Here is a 17,301-nt window from a genome sequence, read left to right as displayed (position 1 = left end):
GTCTAAAGTGGGGGTAGGGAGCAATCTTGTAGGACTGAACCCTTAACCTGTGGGATCTGACACTATCTCCAGATAGACAGTGTCAGAATTGAGTTGAATTGTCGGACACCCAGCTGGTTGGAGAATCTCTTAGTGCGGGGGGAAAAAACCTACCCATTGTAATTGGAGTCAGAATCCTAAGGTCACTCTCAATTCCTTGCCAGACAGGCCCTCATCCTGCCTACTAGCTCTATCAAGCCATCAAGGGAGAGACAAGACTTCAGCAAGACAGGTGCTACTATCTTATCAGCCATAATTATGTATGCCCTGCCACCTTTACCATGTTCTATTGGTTAGAAGCAAGTTACAAGTTGTGCTCATTCTCAAAGGGAGCGGATTATGCATGACACCAGAAGGTGGACTCACGATGACACCTTCAGAGTCTGTCTGCTATAGTGGGAATGGTCAGCTACTCTTGCCATGTTGAAGAGACTCTACTCCGGACTTGGCTAAACCAATCTTTCACATTCCATTTCTTGGCCACAGTGATTCGGTCAAGGTTGGGCACTCAACCTAGGTCAAGCCAGTTGGGGCATATGTGATGCAAATATTTGGCAAATGAAATGTTTAACTATCAGTAAAGCAGGCCCACTCTTCCACTGGACAGTGAGGGGAGGGTTCTTGGAAAGGAGCCAGTTCAGAAACAGTGGAGCAGCGTCATAACTGTGCATTCTGGTTTTCCCAGGATACCCCAGTTTGAGTGTATAATAATTACTAGCACTCCACTTTTGCACTCTGCAGTGTCAGGTTTGGAGAGTAAATTATTAGATTACCCTAGCTTTGAAGCACCTTTCAGATTCACTTGTAAAGGTAGAAGGCTATCTCCAAGAAATAACCTGTCATCCCCTGAAACTGAAGCTCTGAGGGGCAACCGACTGGGAGAGACATGTACCATGTATAATTATTAAGATCCTGTGTAGAAAAAGCAGGGATTCTGATTTAATATGCGCCCAATTTCATAATAAAAGAATGATAGGCATTGACTTGCCATTTAGCTCTTCTAATTGTAGGCACTATACTTTGTGTTCTTGGAATGGAAATAGCAGGTATTCAAATACTGATGAACTCACTGGCTTAGTCAAGAACTCTGGCTCTGCCAGGTAGTGAGAAAAGGGTTGGGGGAATTCAAATGTGGAGCCCTGTCCAGAAGCAACAGACAAAACAAAAGCTATAAATAGAAGCAGAGAGCAAGCATTAGGTGTAAGCAAGGTCACTGGACATAGAATCTTTAGGGATGTGTGTAAATATCTTAGGTGTCCTTCAGACCCTTCCTTCTTCACCTTCAGAACTTGGACTGAAAATTGCATGAGAAGGGAGGAAAGATGAGGGGTGGTATCATTTAGGGTCTTATCAGCACCAGCTCTGGAGACAAATTCCTTGGGTTTGAATATTGGCTCTGACCACTGATAGCTGTATGTCCTTGCATGAGTTGCTGTGCTTCAGTTTCACCATCTAAAAGTACTCAGAGTTTTCTGAGAATTAAATGACCTAATGCATGTGATGCAACTAGCATAGTCCCTGAACATTAGTACTCTCTTGGTCACTAGCTTCCATGAATTGCATTTCATGCAATGGGCTCGACATGCCCTTCATTTTATAACTGAGGAAACTGAGGCTCAGAGATTATATCATTTGCTTTGTTGGCTTGTGAGAGGTACGGCAGGATTTATGTTCATATTGGCCTGATGGCGGGTGATGCTGCATTTGACGTATTTCGTGCCCTGCACCAGGCTGCCTGCTCTGTGCCATTGCTGTATCCCCAGAGCCGAGAACACTGCCTGGCACACGAAGTGCCCAGTGAACATGGGTTGGCCGACTGCATGAATGCCTTATGTCTCCTCACCGTGACGGTTCCTTTGTCTGGTTTGTTGGGCAGTGGAGTATTTGGCTTGCCTTGTACTACACACTACTCATTAGTATGCTGCTTCTTGTCTTCGAGCCTTTGTTTGTACGTTGCCAATCCCCTGGCCAGACGGGGAATTTTCAGAAGGCCAGGGCTGCCTTGTATTCGTTAACGCAGGAACTAAGCTCCGATGTGTCAGAGCCCACTAGCACTTCGCAGAAAGATCGTTTTGAACATCCAAGGATGGAGTCTCCTAACTTTTTCTTTCCTTTTAAAGATTCATGTATCAAATGCACACTTGGCTAGCTGATCCTTCTTAAATAAGATCAAGTGTATGAAACTTCTCACATTGGTGGCTCAGCCAAACATGAATATTTGGCATGCTTAAACTACTGTTGCGACTTTTGTTTTTGGAGGCCGCTTGGTTCAAAGGAAAGAGCACTGGACTTGGGTTTGTACCACTTACCTTTTGGGGCCTCGGTTTTCTCACTTAGAAAACTGGAATGATAATGCATGCCCCCACCTACCGCAGAGACAACATGTCTGGGGGGCATTATTACTGTAGAGAGTCAGTAAGAGAAAAAGGACTGTTTATAGAGTTTATTAGTGAAAAAGAGGATTGCTATGGAGCCAGGGTTGCCAGTTTTATTTATTTATTTATTTTTTATTTTTTTAATGTTTATTTATTTTTGAGAGAGAGAGAGAGAAGTGCAAGTGAGGGAGGGGCAGAGATAGAGGGAGACACAGAATCCGAAGCAGGCCTCCGACTCCAATCTATCAGCACAGAGCCTGATGTGGGGCTCGAACTCATGAACGGAGAGATCATGACCTGAGTCGAAGTCAGACGCTTAACTGACTGAGCCACCCGGGTGCCCCTAGAGTTGCCAATTTCAATATACAGAGTTTAATATTTTTCTTTTTTGTTAATGTTTATTTATTTAAAGAGTTTTAGCATTTATTTTTGAGAGACAGAATGAGACAGAGTGTGAGCAGGGGAGGGGCAGAGAGAGAAGGAGACACAGAATCTGAAGCAGGCTCCAGTCTCTGAGCAAGCATTCAGCACAGAGCCTGATGTGGGGCTTGAAGTCATGAACCATGAGATCATGACTTGAGCCAAAGTCAGATGCTCAACCGCTGAGCCATTCAGGCACTCCATTAATGTTTATTTGTTTTTGAGAGAGAAAGTGTGCAGGCAGGAAAGGCATAGAGAGAGGTGGGGACAGAAGATCCAAAACAGGCTCTGTACTGACAGCAAAGATGCGGGGCTTGAACTCACAAACTGTGAGATCATGACCAGAGCCAAAGTCAGATGCGTAACCAACTGGGCCACCAAGGCACCCTAATATAGAGTTTCAAAAGAATATGTATCATAAAATTATAGTTTTGTTAACACTGGGTGATGAGCCTCTGGGTACTTTTGTCACCTCAGTTTTATGTATCTGCATTCCCCAATTTTGTTATTATGAACTTTTTCCCTCTATTTTTGGCCTGGATGAGTTGTTTTTAAAAAATCATTAAAGATATCCAATTAAAAGGTTGGAACTTACACTTTGACATTTAGTTGATACTTGAGGATCCTAACTGCAAATATCTGATCTTGTATAATTGATGTATCTAAGTGACAGTGTAGTTAATAGAAGATAATGTGATTATTATCACTGATTTTTCTAGGGTCTGTAGTTTTCCTGTCACAGTCCAATAGGTGGTTTGGTTTCTCTACAGCCTGGCTTCTAAAATAGCTCATGGTGGGACATCAGGCCTGTGGGAAACTGAGGCCCCAGGAGCTCTACCCCTTCTCCAGATTCCTAAGTTTGTATCAAGAGGGATGATTACAATAAAATACATTTATAAGTTCACCTTAAACACATATAAATATGTTACACAGAACTAGGACAGATTCAAAAGAAAAACAATGTGATCTGTGACCTTTTTGTCTTAATATCTTCTGAATTTGGCTTTTTCTATTTATGCTTATTATTAGAAGATGTCACTTCAAAATTACTGAAGAATAACCCACATTCATTGTTATTTCTGCTTCTTTTAAACCAGTGGTTATTCAAGGCTATTATGTTCAAAAGTGATATTGACATTGCCTTCGTGCTGGGCCGGCTCCAGGTCTTCGGATTCCGTGGGTCCCAGTCACCCAGGCAGACGACGTACAGAGACGTGAGCCCCGGCTGCGGATTTTTTTCTATTGGCGCCACATTTGCCATGAACGTGTTTATTTCTATTTAACACAGTGGCCTTGAAATGTGTTTGCCCATATATACTTCTAAAAACAATTTTGAATTATGTTCTCTCTTGCATGATTTTTAGTAGACATCTAACATTTTCAATCATAAGTTTAAATATTAAATTTTGAAAATTGATGATAAGCCTCTTATATCCCTTGAGTAAGGGTTCTCCACTGGGGGCAATTTTGCAACTCCAGGAGACACTCGGGCAGTCTGGTGGTCACAACCGTGTGTATGTGGGCGTGTGTATGCTAGGGATGCTGCTCAACATCATAACAAAGAGTTATCCAGCCCCAAATGTCAACAGTGCTAAGGTTGAGAAACTTTGGTTTAAATGTATCCAAATAAATATGAATATCATAAAGTGATTCCATAGTCACTAGCATCCATTTACTTATTTTAAATGTTTATTTAATTATTTATGTAAAAAAATTTAATGGTTATATTTGAGACAGAAACAGAGAGCATGAGAGGGAGAGGGGCAGAGAGAGAGGGAGACACAGAATCCAGTGCAGGCTCCAGGCTCTGAGCTGTCAGCACAGGGCTGGATGCGGGGCTAAACTTGTCAACCACAAGATCGTGACCTGAGCCAAAGTTGGAAGCTCAACTGACTGAGCCACCCAGGTGCCCCATTAAATGCTTTTTTATTTTTGAGAGAAAGAGAGAGAGAGAGCGCATGAGAGAGAGCACTAACAGGGGAGAGGCAGAGAGAGAGGGAGACACAGGCTTCAGGTTCTGAGCTGTCAGCCCAGAGCCCAAGGCGGGGCTTGAATTCACACACAGCAAGATCATGACCTGAGCTGAAGTTGGACCATTAACCAGGAGTCCCAAACTAGCATCCATTTAAAATATACATAAACCCTCGATAACGTTTCCCTTTGCCTTCTCGAAATTGTATTTCCATTCTCTTTCCCCCAAAGAATTTTATCCTGATGGAATACCTTTATGCCTGAAAGCCTTCAAACTGTCATACAATTTAATGCTACAAAACTGCACATAGGAGAGTGCCTGGGGAGCCCAGCTGGGCTAAGTGTTCAGCCCTTGATTTCGGCTAAGGTCATGATGGGTTTGTGGGTTTGAGCCCCATGTCGGGTTCTGTGCTGACAGTGTGGAGCCTGCTTGAGATCATCCCTCTCCTTCTCTCTCTCTCTCTCCCTCCTCTGCTCACATTCTCTCTCTCTCTTTCTCTCAAAACAAACTTAGAAAGAAAGACTATATATGTGAATTGATTTTTTTTTCAAACATCCTATGACGATAGGGTTCTAAAGGTTAACATTTTCCTTCCTGAATATTGAGGTAGCATTAGTAATTGATCAGACACCATAAATATGTTACAACATCTGGTAGCTGAGTTTAGACACAGAAACCTTTTGGTTGAAATGCATTTCTTCATGAGGTGATCTAGGGAGAAAACTTCGGGGGCCTGATAAACATGGAGATTTTGGTTACATGGAGACTTCTTCCTGAGGGGGGCCCGGGTGAGAGTCTAAATGGAAGAGAGATAACCTTTCAGTGAGGTTGGAGAGATGCAGCTGTGAATGGTGGTAGAAACTTAGAACTGACATGATTGGTTCTTTAGGGAAAAAAAGATATGGATACTGAAGATTTTGAATTTCCTTAAAATTATCTATGCTCACATACCCTCTAGAAAGTCTTTATATAAACACAGAGGTATTTGTGTAACGGTTGGATTTAACTCACTCTAGCTCTGCAAGTGACTTAGCAACTCTTCGTGTAATGATTCAGACTGTTTTCACATACAGCTAATCCATGTTGAAGAAAGCTAGGCCAGTGTATATTACAAATACTTTATAAATGAAGTGAGTGCAATTTCTCACAGAAGGCACAATTAATTACAGTGGACAGTGCCGGTTCTAGAATCAGACCCTGTGTTTGTTCCTATTCTCCCTCTCACCAGCTGTGTACCTGGGGGCAAATTATTACTAGCTCTGGTCCACAGCTCTGTCACCTGTAAAGTGGGGCGAAAAGAGATTTCTCTTTGGGCTGCTGTGAGATATAAATGAGATCATGCACGCATGCATGCGTAACCCCCGGTGTTTGTTAGCTCTAGATATTGTAGTGTTTGCTCAAGGAATGAGCTCTACAAAGGTGATGAGATCATCATTTCAGTCTTACTTCTTAGGTCACGGTGCTTTTGTGCACAAGTTATTGTACCCAATTGCCGTGATGCTGTGGACAGCATTAGATCTCTGAGATCCCAGGGGGCCATGAGTCCTGGAAGCCCGAGGCTCTGGACCTGCAGCCAGTCTGCCCACACCGGCAGCGTCCTTGTGTTCTGGTCGGCCTCCAGAAGACAAACACCGACTGGCAGGATGGACCTCTGAAGGCCTGAAGTTATTTTTAATATCCTCAGACCACTATCTGCGAGCTGCACGAGGTATATGGACAACGTTCAGAGTCCCCTACAGGGTCACTTACCAAAAACATATGTAAAAGCATGACTCCAAGTAACGATACCAGAGTACCTTAATCCTGGTATCGACAACTGTTCTATTGGGTTACACAGTTTTAATCCCAGAGGAGTTGTCTCTTGACATTAAACTGTCCAAACAGTATTTATATCCGCGGCTTCCCTGCAAGATCACTTAACCCTGCACAGCCGTTTAAAAGTAGTTAATGACAGAAACCGGCATGACTTGCCCCTTATGAATGATCACGTAAGTTCGACCTGGGCTGTCACGGTTTATGGAGGAAGGCAGTTTGTCCATAGCCGGCTTCAACCACAGCAGGTAATTTGAAATGAAATGAGACAGTTTCTACAAGCAGATTGATTTGGGAATCTTGCCTGTTCTTCCCTTTGACCCTTGACAAGTTGACACTACAAAGATTGTGACTTTAAAAAATGATTGGGTGCAAATACATTTAGGTCAATGATTTACCATGTGCCGCAGCAAGGACACTGCATTTCCAGGGATGCTGTGAGGAAAGGTGATTGTCAACTTCAACAACTCATGTTTTATGTTTCTGTAGCTTGTTAATTATCCTACCAGGAAATCTACTAATAACCCTTAGTCAAGTACTTTAGATTCCTGGTGACAGACTAGGTACCCAATCTTAAGATGAAGAGATAGACTGCTCATGATAAACTTGTTAAAAGTACTGATTCGGTTTGTTATTTTGGTGGAAATCACAGCTTGCATGTAAGAGTGAGAAATCTCATTCTCCTTCATGGATTTCACATCTTTCCTTCTTTTCTTCTTTGTTTCCTTTTGTAAATACGGTTAATTGTATACAGGAGGAAACACTATGATTAAAAGGCTGATAGGTTTCTTAGCTGATAATAGAAAAGTTATCAGAAATATCAGAAAAGAAAATCCCAGCGAGACATTAACAAATGCTTTTGCCCCCCAAATCCTTTGTAGCCGTATTAGATTTTCACACTGAATATTATAATACTTAAACACACACTCTCCTTATTATTTTGACTCTATTCTTCTCAAGCGGCTTTTTCTCTCAGATGTGGAGTAGTGTCGTGAATAATGTTAGACACAGAACTGAAAAATTAACTGTTTTTCAGAACAGTAAGAGTGACTGCCAGGAAGATTATTTCTGAAAATAATCGTATGTGAGCTCACAATCATGTGCCATTTGGGCCCAGATTATTTTAAATGAACTTGCCACAGAACTGTTGATTTATTAACGTTTGGATTTGCATTGAAGTATCCACGCTTCTTAGCAATTTGCCCTAGAACTTGGACTTTTCTCTGCAGCTTTTGTGTTTTTCTCCGTTGTAACCACTTCGTTTGAAATATAATTTTGAAGATGCTAGTAAAAAGTATAACAAATTCCCTGTTGGTCTCTGTTTAAATTATTTACTACCCTTTTGAGCCATATCTTCATTGAACTATGTTAACAGTATTTTGCTGGAATGTTTCTTTATGTTGTCCATCGGGTTTAATAGACGTGCCGTTTAATAAGCTCTCCACCTGTAAGGATAGACTATTTGACCTCTGTGCCCTGCCACTGGTAGACATAGTATAAGATTGCTTTGTGAAATAAAGCTGTCGGTAACATCAACAAAATAAAAAATGATCGTATTCCAATACTCTCTGCTGAGTACTATGACAGCGTTGAAATATGGAATAAAATTGAAAGTAGATTAGTTTTGGGTCTTAAGTCATGTTTTGACAAGAAATAAGAGAGGAGAACATATCTTTGAACTTTTAGTTTTAAAGTTTTTTAATGAAAATATTTATCATTTTGTAAGGTTCCTTCTTTCTTTATCACATCCAGGCTGTATAGCCTTAAAACAATCCGTTCTCTTATTGTGAGGGATATAAATATTGTTCTATCTTTATATTAAATACTGTAAAGGAGACTCACACCGTGTGAGACGGCTTGACACTTGTAAGTAAAGGAATGTCATGCTAATAAAAAAGCTTATTGAGGAGGTTGGAAAAAATCGGTCATTAATAAGCTACATATTTTCAAGGTATGTAAAGCATGTAAATACTGCAGACAAGCCGCTGCTCTTGCTGTATTTTTTGTTCACCTTTTGGAATGGCTCGAATCTGAAGAGGAAGAATAAATATGTCAGAGTGCCGAAAGCCTGGCTGGTGATTGCTTTCGACCTACAGGAATTTGAAAATGGAGGCGACATGCAGATTGTGACATTATTTCTCTCGCTTCTGTGGTTATGCATTAATTACACAAAATCACAACTAATAAATGGTGTGGGTCGTCAGCAGAGGGTGTGGGCTGAGTACCGTCACCCTCCCTTCCCGGAATTTGCAAACATCCGGTGTCGCCAGATGTGAGATTGTGAAGCTCTTAAAAGTGCCTTGTCTACTTGCCCTTCGTTCCAAATCCAGAATAATCGCCAAGAGGGCAGGTTAACTAGAGCTCCCTGCCCATCTCAGAATAAGCTTTTCACTTTTCACATTCTTGTCCTTTAAAAACACAGGATGCAAAAGTGTGACACGGGACTGTCGCTGCCTCCTCTCCTCTGGGGCACAGCACGACCGCGTCAGGGCGAGGCTCGTGTCTGCAAGCCTTCTACCCACGGCCTCTTTTCAAAAAGGTCTAAGTGAACTCTTTTCCCTTGACAAACGTGAATTAGGTGGGATAGCGCAGGGCTACAACTGATAGACCCTTGTGGGATTCTGTTTGTAGTCATGAGAAAGGCTGTGTTCCTAGTCTCAGTTTTTATAGTCAGAAATGACAAAAGTAAACAGAAAAAGTAAAGATTGTATCAGTTAAAAGTTCTGAAGAAGTTTTCACAGGGTTCCAAGCAGTCTCTCCTGAGATATTTTAAAGCTGCAACAGAGAAAAAAAAATTTTCGGGGCACCTGGGTGGCTCAGTCGGTTGAGCGTCTGGCTTCGGCTCAGGTCCTGATCTCACGGTTCGTGGGTTCGAGCCCCGCGTCAGGCTCTGTGTTGACAGCTAGCTCAGAGCCTGGAGCCTGCTTCGAATTCTGTGTCTGCCTCTCTCTCTGACCCTCCCCTGCTCACGTGGTCTGTCTCTGTCTCTCAAAAAATAAATAAAAAACATTAAAAAAATTTTAGAAAAAAATTTTTCTTAAATTTTGATGACTATGAAATAGAGAGAGATCTGTTAGTAGTTGTGGTGTATGCTGAGCCTCACGGAGGTATTGTAATATCACCCCTTAATTTGTTCCATTACCTGGTTTTAACCTTGACTTGGCTAAATAATATCCTTAAACAGGACAGTGAATTACTGTGGTCATTACGTTGGTGTCATTTATCATCATTGGTGTGAGCTCAGCTCCGGAGTATGAAGGTTGTTAGTCACCACTACACAGGTAGGAGCAATCCAAACCAAAGTTCTACGTGTGCTCTATTCATGGTTTTTACGCCAAGATCCAAGAGGGGCCCTGAACATCCCGGGATGGGTCAGAGGGTGTGCTACAGACTTGTGGGTAGCCAAGGCCTGGAAAATGTGTCGTTGGCTGGTGGAGGTCACCGGAAAGAGAATGAGGCTAGGAAAGAAGGTGACTGAGCGTCAGGTAACAAAAATAGAAGTGAGATCAATTTTAGCATTCTAGAAGATAAGAGAGAAGGGAAGTGTGGAAAGAAAATGAACAATAAATACAGCATATGGGAAGTAAGGGATTTGGAAGTCAATCCGTTGAGAAGAGCTACTTTTGGAGCAAAGGTAGGGACAGAGTCTTCATGGGGTCATCCTCTATTATGAAGAAATATGCATTTGAACGTCAGCCTGAGGTTCTGCCAGAGAGCAGCTGGTGGTACCTTTAGTAAAAGATGTGAACCTTCTTGGGGCGCCTGGGTGGCTCAGTCGGTCAAGCATCTTAATTTCAGCTCAGGTCATGCTCTCACACTTTGTGACACTGATCCCCGCATGGGACTCTGTACTGACAGTGGGGAGGCTGCTTGGGATTCTCTTTCTTTCTCTCTCCCTCTCTCTCTCAAAATAATAAAAATAAACGTAAAAAAATATGTGAACCTTCTTAACATCAAGTTTTTAATCTATCAGATGAAGATAAGCCCGAGGTGGCTGGGCTAGAGTGTGAATTAAATGAAATAACCTGCTTGCGAGGGTCTAGCATGGTGGCCGACACCTGGCAACTGCCCAATAAATACTGGAGGCCTCCTTCTCTGTCTTCCCGATCCTGAAATAAGGATGTCCACCTGTTTTTCCCTTCAGATTTCATGAACCTGATGAGGCCCATTCCATTTCTGCGAGAGGAAGTGTTCTAGAAGTTTATTCACCTTCAGTAAACCAAAATTTTTATTCCAATTACAATTAATCCCATTATTTAGTTTAAAAAATCTGGACTGAAACCTTAATGTGGGTGACTTTTAGAGATGATCTGTACTGGAGATTTGTGACATTATTAACCTTGTCTTGATGTAGAAGGGCAAGTTTAAAGTTCTAGTAAGGAAAGGCAGATGATTCTGGTGAAAATAAAAGGAGAAATACAGTTTTTTAAATGGTGGACAAGGATTTTGTTAGAGAGGAGTGTCCAACTCAAAGAATTTAAGAGTCTCCAGTGGGGAGAGGGAGGCATGATTTGAGCTTCACATAATGCCCTTGCTGCAACGTGGAAGATGGTTTGGAGATGGTCCTGGTGTGGGTGTGGGGACCAGGCAGAGGCCCAGGTAAGACGTGACGCAGCTCAAACCAGGGTCTGATGGCGATGCAGGGAAATGTGAAAAGGAAGAGACCCAACAGATACTTAGGAAGCAACATCAGCAAAGCTTGGTAATGGATTAGAAAAGACATGATGAATGACCCCTGGGTCTTGGTTTTTGGAGCTGGATGATGGCGGGTCCTCCCCTGTGAAAGGAACGTGAGCAAAACACCATGGTGGTTTCGTTCTGGACAAGTTGAGTTTGGAGTTTTTGTTACCACCATTTTCAGTGATGCGAAGAACAAAGCCAAAATGTAAATGTCTTTGGATGAAATTTTATGAGAACTGATGCCGAGTTCAATATGACAACAACTGTTCTCTTATGAAACGGAGTTTTATATGAATGCGTTCATTTTATTCCTTGTATAGTACCACGTTAGGTTTATGAACAAATGCATTTAAAACCATATTTTGGAACAAAGCCTATTACTAAAGAGGGGACTACTCTGCTATGAGTATAATTGCTTCTAAAATGTATACTTGTAGACAGACTTGTATAAGCCGTCATTAATTCTTTGTATAATTAATGTATAAAATGCAGAGTTTCTATTAATGAAAAGAAACTCAAGCATCACGCTGATAATATCAATAACATGCATTCGTAATCACATACTGTAGATAACTGTAAAAGCTACATTTTATTACATTAATAAAACGTAAAAACTCCTGAAGCAACCCAGAACTGGGTAGCAGGAACACTATTAGGCTCACTGCTTCATCAGTTAGGAGTCTGTCAAATTGCTGTTAGCTGCTTAGTAACACTTGCAGTGCATTGGGGAAACCTTTCCCCCATAACGTAATGGGCCTTTATTTTTCGAGATAAAAAATTGCGTGTTGATGGAATATGAGAGAAACCACACAAAGATAAAAATCAAGCTCAATGAGAACAAAAAGCAGAATGGGAGAACTTCTTGTTCCTCTGGGTGGACTGAGAGATCAGGTTCTGTCACTAGAGATGTAAAAAATAGCTTACTCCCTAAGTATGCTGCAGAGGCAAACGGAACTCTTAAAAGGAGCGTTAATTTCATGGAGGGAAAGCATATAGGGTTCCGAGAGCGCCTGGGTTGATACCTTGGTTGCACTGACAGGTGAAAAAAACCTGTGTGTTGGACTGACTGGCCCAATCAATATCTCTTTAGGTGTCCGCCAATCACTCCATTAGGGAGCAAGACTGGGTGGATTAGTTCGAGCAGCTTCTCCAATGCTCGGCCAGTCTCTCTTCCTTAGGTCAGAAATGGGAGGAATGGCTTCATTTGGAGAAGGCTTGGGGAGGCCTCCGGATCTGGAGCTCACTGAGGTATGTGCAAAACAACTCAGAGGCAGCTGACTGGGCAACTCGTGCTGCAGAAATATTCACAGAAACACACAAGACATTTCTAGAAACTAAACAAATAGACTATGTGCACCTAACCACCATATCTGACCCACCATTCAGCTGGGGGAAGACGTAAGATATCAACTATGGAGGCGTTCGGACGTGTGGGTGCTTCAGTCGGTTAAGAGTCGGACTCCTGGTTTCAGCTCACGTCATGATCTCAGGGTGGTGATATCGAGCCCCGTGTCTGGTCTCTGCCTGCTTAGGATTCTCTTTCTCTCCCTCTCTCTGCCCTTCTCTCTCTCTGAAAATAAATAAAACACACACACACTCACACACAATCGAGGAGTCGAAAGCATAATGTTTCTTTTGGATATGCCGTCTCCCCTCCCAGAGTCCCCCAAGAGTCCTTCCCATTAATTAACTTTGAGATGAAATCCAAACATTCTTGGCTGTAGAGAAAAGTTTATTTTTTTCTTTTTCACACTACTTACCATTTTTTAAGGTTTATTTAGTTTTGAGAGAGAGAAGAAGGAGACAGTGTGAGCAGGGGAGGGGCAGAGAGAAAGAGGGGGACACAGACTCTGAATCAGGTTCCAGGCTCTGAGCTGTCAGCACAGAGCCCAAGACGGGGCTTGAACTCGCAAACTGTGAGATCATGACCTGAGCTGAAGTCGGAAGCTCAACCGACTGAGCCACCCAGGCGCCCCACTACTTTTCAATTTTGAACTAAAAATCATTTGATGTCAAAAATTTTCTTCTGAATCTTGCATTCTAATCATCCTCTCAGTGTGCTCACTTTCTCTCATCTTCCAGAATTTTTGTCAAGGCACAAGAAAATGAGGTTGCTCTACTGAATATGTAGTCTAGAGAGGGATACATGGATGGGCCTCATGTTGTCCAGATTTGTCTACAAGTTTTTTTTGTGTGTAGTTTTCCCAGGGAAAGGGTCCAGGGATTTTGTAATATTCTCCAAAGGGTCTGTGAGTCCCCCTCCCCAGATTTAAGAAGCATTTACTGACCCTAATGCAAATGCAACACAAAGAGAACTAGCAACGGTTCTTTCTTCTCCTTGTGATGTATTTCCTCATAAGGCCAAGAGGTGGCAGCATAAACACCACCCTGCAGCTGTTCCATTTTCCTGACCAAAGAACTTTCAAGGGTAAAATGCAAGATGCGAAAGCCCATTAGTAACCTTGGTTTGGATAGATTGTGGGTATGGGTCCCATCAAACAAACCACCTTAAAATATTCCTGGAAGAGTAGACTGAGATGGAATGAGCAGCCCTGGATTTTAAGGTCACATAAAAGTCTTTGAAAGACAACATTTGGGGGGTGCCTGGGAAGTTAGTTAAACCTGCAACTTCAGCTAAGGTCACGATCTCATGGCTCGTGGCTCAAGCCCCGCATCAGGTTCTCCGCCCTCAGTGCAGAGCCTGCTTGGGATCCTCTGTCTCTCTCTCTCTGTCCCTCCCCCTCTTGTTTTCTCTCTCCTCTCTCTCAAATAAATAAACATTAAAAAAAAGACCATATTAAATAAGAAATATAATCTTTGGTACACTTCTGTTTGAGAGTAGCATGCCAGAAAGACACACAGGTTGATCATTGATTGAATCAAAAGCACATACTTATATCGAATCTAATCTCCCAACCTGTGATTAGTATTTTATCTTACTACATCGTATCATTGTTTATGTACTGTATAGACTATCTTAAGAAATTACTTATTCTGAACAGAAAAATAGTTTCGTTTCTTTGAACCAACACCAAAAAGATCTCTTTCAATGCTTCCCCTCTTTGGGGGACTGAAAATAACAAAAAAAAGGGGAAGTTATTTGACACATGTAGATTCAGAAGATTTTTATTTTGATAACTGAGTATCAGTTTCATTTTCTGTGTTAGTATGAGAAGCAGGGATCTTTGCTACAAATTCGTAACCAGATGCACGCTGGATAATTTCTCTATTTTAGTTTTTAGGTCTTTATTTTTTTATTTTGAGTGACAGAAACAGAGAGCAAGCTGGGGAGGGGCAGAGAGTGAAGGAGACAAGGAATCTGAAGCAGGCTTCAGGCTCTGAGCTGTCAGCACAGAGCCCGATGCGGGGCTCGAACCCACAGACCGTGAGATCATGACCTGAGCTGAAGTTAGACACTTAACTGGCTGAGCTGCCCAGGCTCCCCAATTTCTCTACTTTAAACATATCCAGTCAACTCAGATGTAAGCATTTTAAGTAGCAGATTCTGGGTGTTAATAATTTCTCAGGATAGACCCATGTGTTTAATGGCATATGTTATGTGATCCTGGTAATTTTTAGTGATGAGATTAAGCATGTGCTTCTATCTTAAACAGGTCAAGCATCAGATCTGAGAGAGCAATCATTTGTGGGCTTCGATGAAATGTATTTTACCTATGCTGCTTATTCCCTTGAAAAGTTTCCATAAAATGCATAATTATTAGGTAACAGAGAGCAGATATACCTCGTTTCAGACTGTTCTGTGTGAGAAAAGATGGTAGAAAGGGCCTGGTGGCATTTGACAAATATCAACAGACATAATGCAAATTTTGTGGGTGGAATAGGATTTAAGAAATACTTGCGGGCCTGCTTTGGTTCATTTTTCATAGGCCAGAGTACACTGTGAGGCTCCTTTGAAATAGAAAATAATCTCCTGGGGTAAAACAGGAACTAAGTGTTCAAAGTAGAAAGAAGTCCAGCTTCTCTTGGATAATAATAACTTTGCAAGGGCCATTAATTGGTCAATTAATTAATCAATTGATTAGTATTTATGGAGCATCTTTTTTTTTCTTTTTTGCCTAGCTTTCTGCTAAGTGTTGTGACTACTAGGAGACACCTGTGATGCATACTTTCTTAGTTACATTTCCGTTACCTCTTGTGCCTTAATATGTGAACGGGGTAGATGTGGAGTTTGTGGATGGGTAGGGGTACGTACATAAGGACGCTTTGTTAAGTGTTGTAACGTAAATGATTCACTTTCTGAAGACTATCTGATTGGGAAGGACTAGATGCAACTCATTTCATTTGTTTGCTCCCCGCTTCCTATTAGCCCAGGTGCCTGACACACTTGGAGTTTCTTTTACAAAATGCTTTCATTGAATACAAATTGGTCCAGATGGGTCTCTGAGTGGTTCTTAGGCTGCTAGTTTGACTGTCTCATTCTCCAGGATGGTGTTTGCGTTTGTGTTTTTGTCTGATGGCTTCTACCTATCACAAGGGAAAGAAGGTGCACAAAAGGCTCATCAACGGTGCAGATCCTGGTAACATAGAGCCTTTGGGGGTGCGTGGTCACCTTTTGGGGCAAAGGTGGGGCTCAAGCAATAGAACAGGTTTGGGTGGGGTGACTCCCTCTTCTGAGCATTGGATTCATTTCTAAGGACATGGTAGGAATCTATGTCTAGGGGACTATGTTTAAATACTCCCAGTGTGTTGGGACTGTTGGAGAGGCTGACTCAACAAATATGGAATCTGCCACACGTTGGGTTATAGTTCCCATGGGATAAAAGGGATATTTCTGGACCCTTCTTATTCTGTGTAGTTTCAGGGTTCTCACACAGCCTCTAATTACCTATGTATTTAAGGCGTTATTACTTTTTGTTTTTTTAACACAGTGGATTTATGAAATTCACAAATAGCAATTAAGGCCAGATTCCTCTTAAAAAAAATTCTTACGCTGCAGCTTGACTTATCTCAGTTTTATCTGACCTATAATTATTCCACATATTAGATGGTCTCAATCACTAATTCCCAATGTGTGATCCTAGAAATAAAAGTTCCACAGCATATTAATAAGTTTTGTTTGGAAAAGGGTTCCACATGCAAATAAATTCGGGAAATGCTGGTTTAAGCCAAGGTCAGCAGGTTTCTTGACCATAAGACTCTATGCGACTTGTAAACCTTGCAGGTTGAGAATGTGCAGCATTTTGCAAATGCACGGGTCAACTTCCTTTCCAGAGAGGGTCTTCTTGCAGGACACATGTTCTAGGAATAACACTTTGGGTTGGGGCGCCTGGGTGGCTCAGTCTGTTAAGCATCCAACTTTGGCTCAGGTCATGATCTCATGGTTCGTGGGTTTGAGTCCCACGTCAGGCTCTGTGCTGACAGCTCAGAGCCTGGAGCCGTTCTTCGGATTGTGTCTCCCTCTCTCTCTGCCCCTCCCCTGCTCACACTGTCTCTTTCTCTCTCAAAAATAAATAAAAACATTAAAAAAATTTTTAAAAAAGATTTACACTTTGAGAAACACTTGTTTGTAGATTTCTTCATGTTTGAAAAGGCTTTATCAGAGGAAAAGTGAACACGTTTTATGAAGAAAAAGTAGACATGGGGAGGCAGAAGATTGCAAAGGGGTTTATTTTGAAGATTAAAAAAATTATAACCTAAGACCAAAAAGACAACAGACAGGTCTTTTGTAGTCTTATAATGAATAATGAATACATTATAAGAAAATACATTTTACAATAATTAAACAATTTTTTAATGTTTATTTACCTTTGAAAGAGAGGGCCAGAGCATGAGCAGGGGAGGGACAGAGAGAGAGAGGGAGACACAGAATCTGAAGCAGGCTTTAGGCTCAGAACTGTCAGCACAGAGCCCTGAGTGGGATTTCAACTCACAGAACCACGGGATCATGACCTGAGCTGAAGTTAGAGGCTTAACCGACCACCCAGCACGCCTACAATAATTTTTAAAAAGTGAATTTCAGATTACAAATTGGTGAAAAATATT

The sequence above is a fragment of the Suricata suricatta genome, chromosome 3 (genome assembly GCF_006229205.1).
Source record: "Suricata suricatta isolate VVHF042 chromosome 3, meerkat_22Aug2017_6uvM2_HiC, whole genome shotgun sequence".
In the NCBI taxonomy this organism is placed as follows: Eukaryota; Metazoa; Chordata; class Mammalia; order Carnivora; family Herpestidae; genus Suricata; species Suricata suricatta.
The sequence above is the reverse complement of the archived record's forward strand: the minus strand, read 5'-3'. Positions refer to the sequence as shown.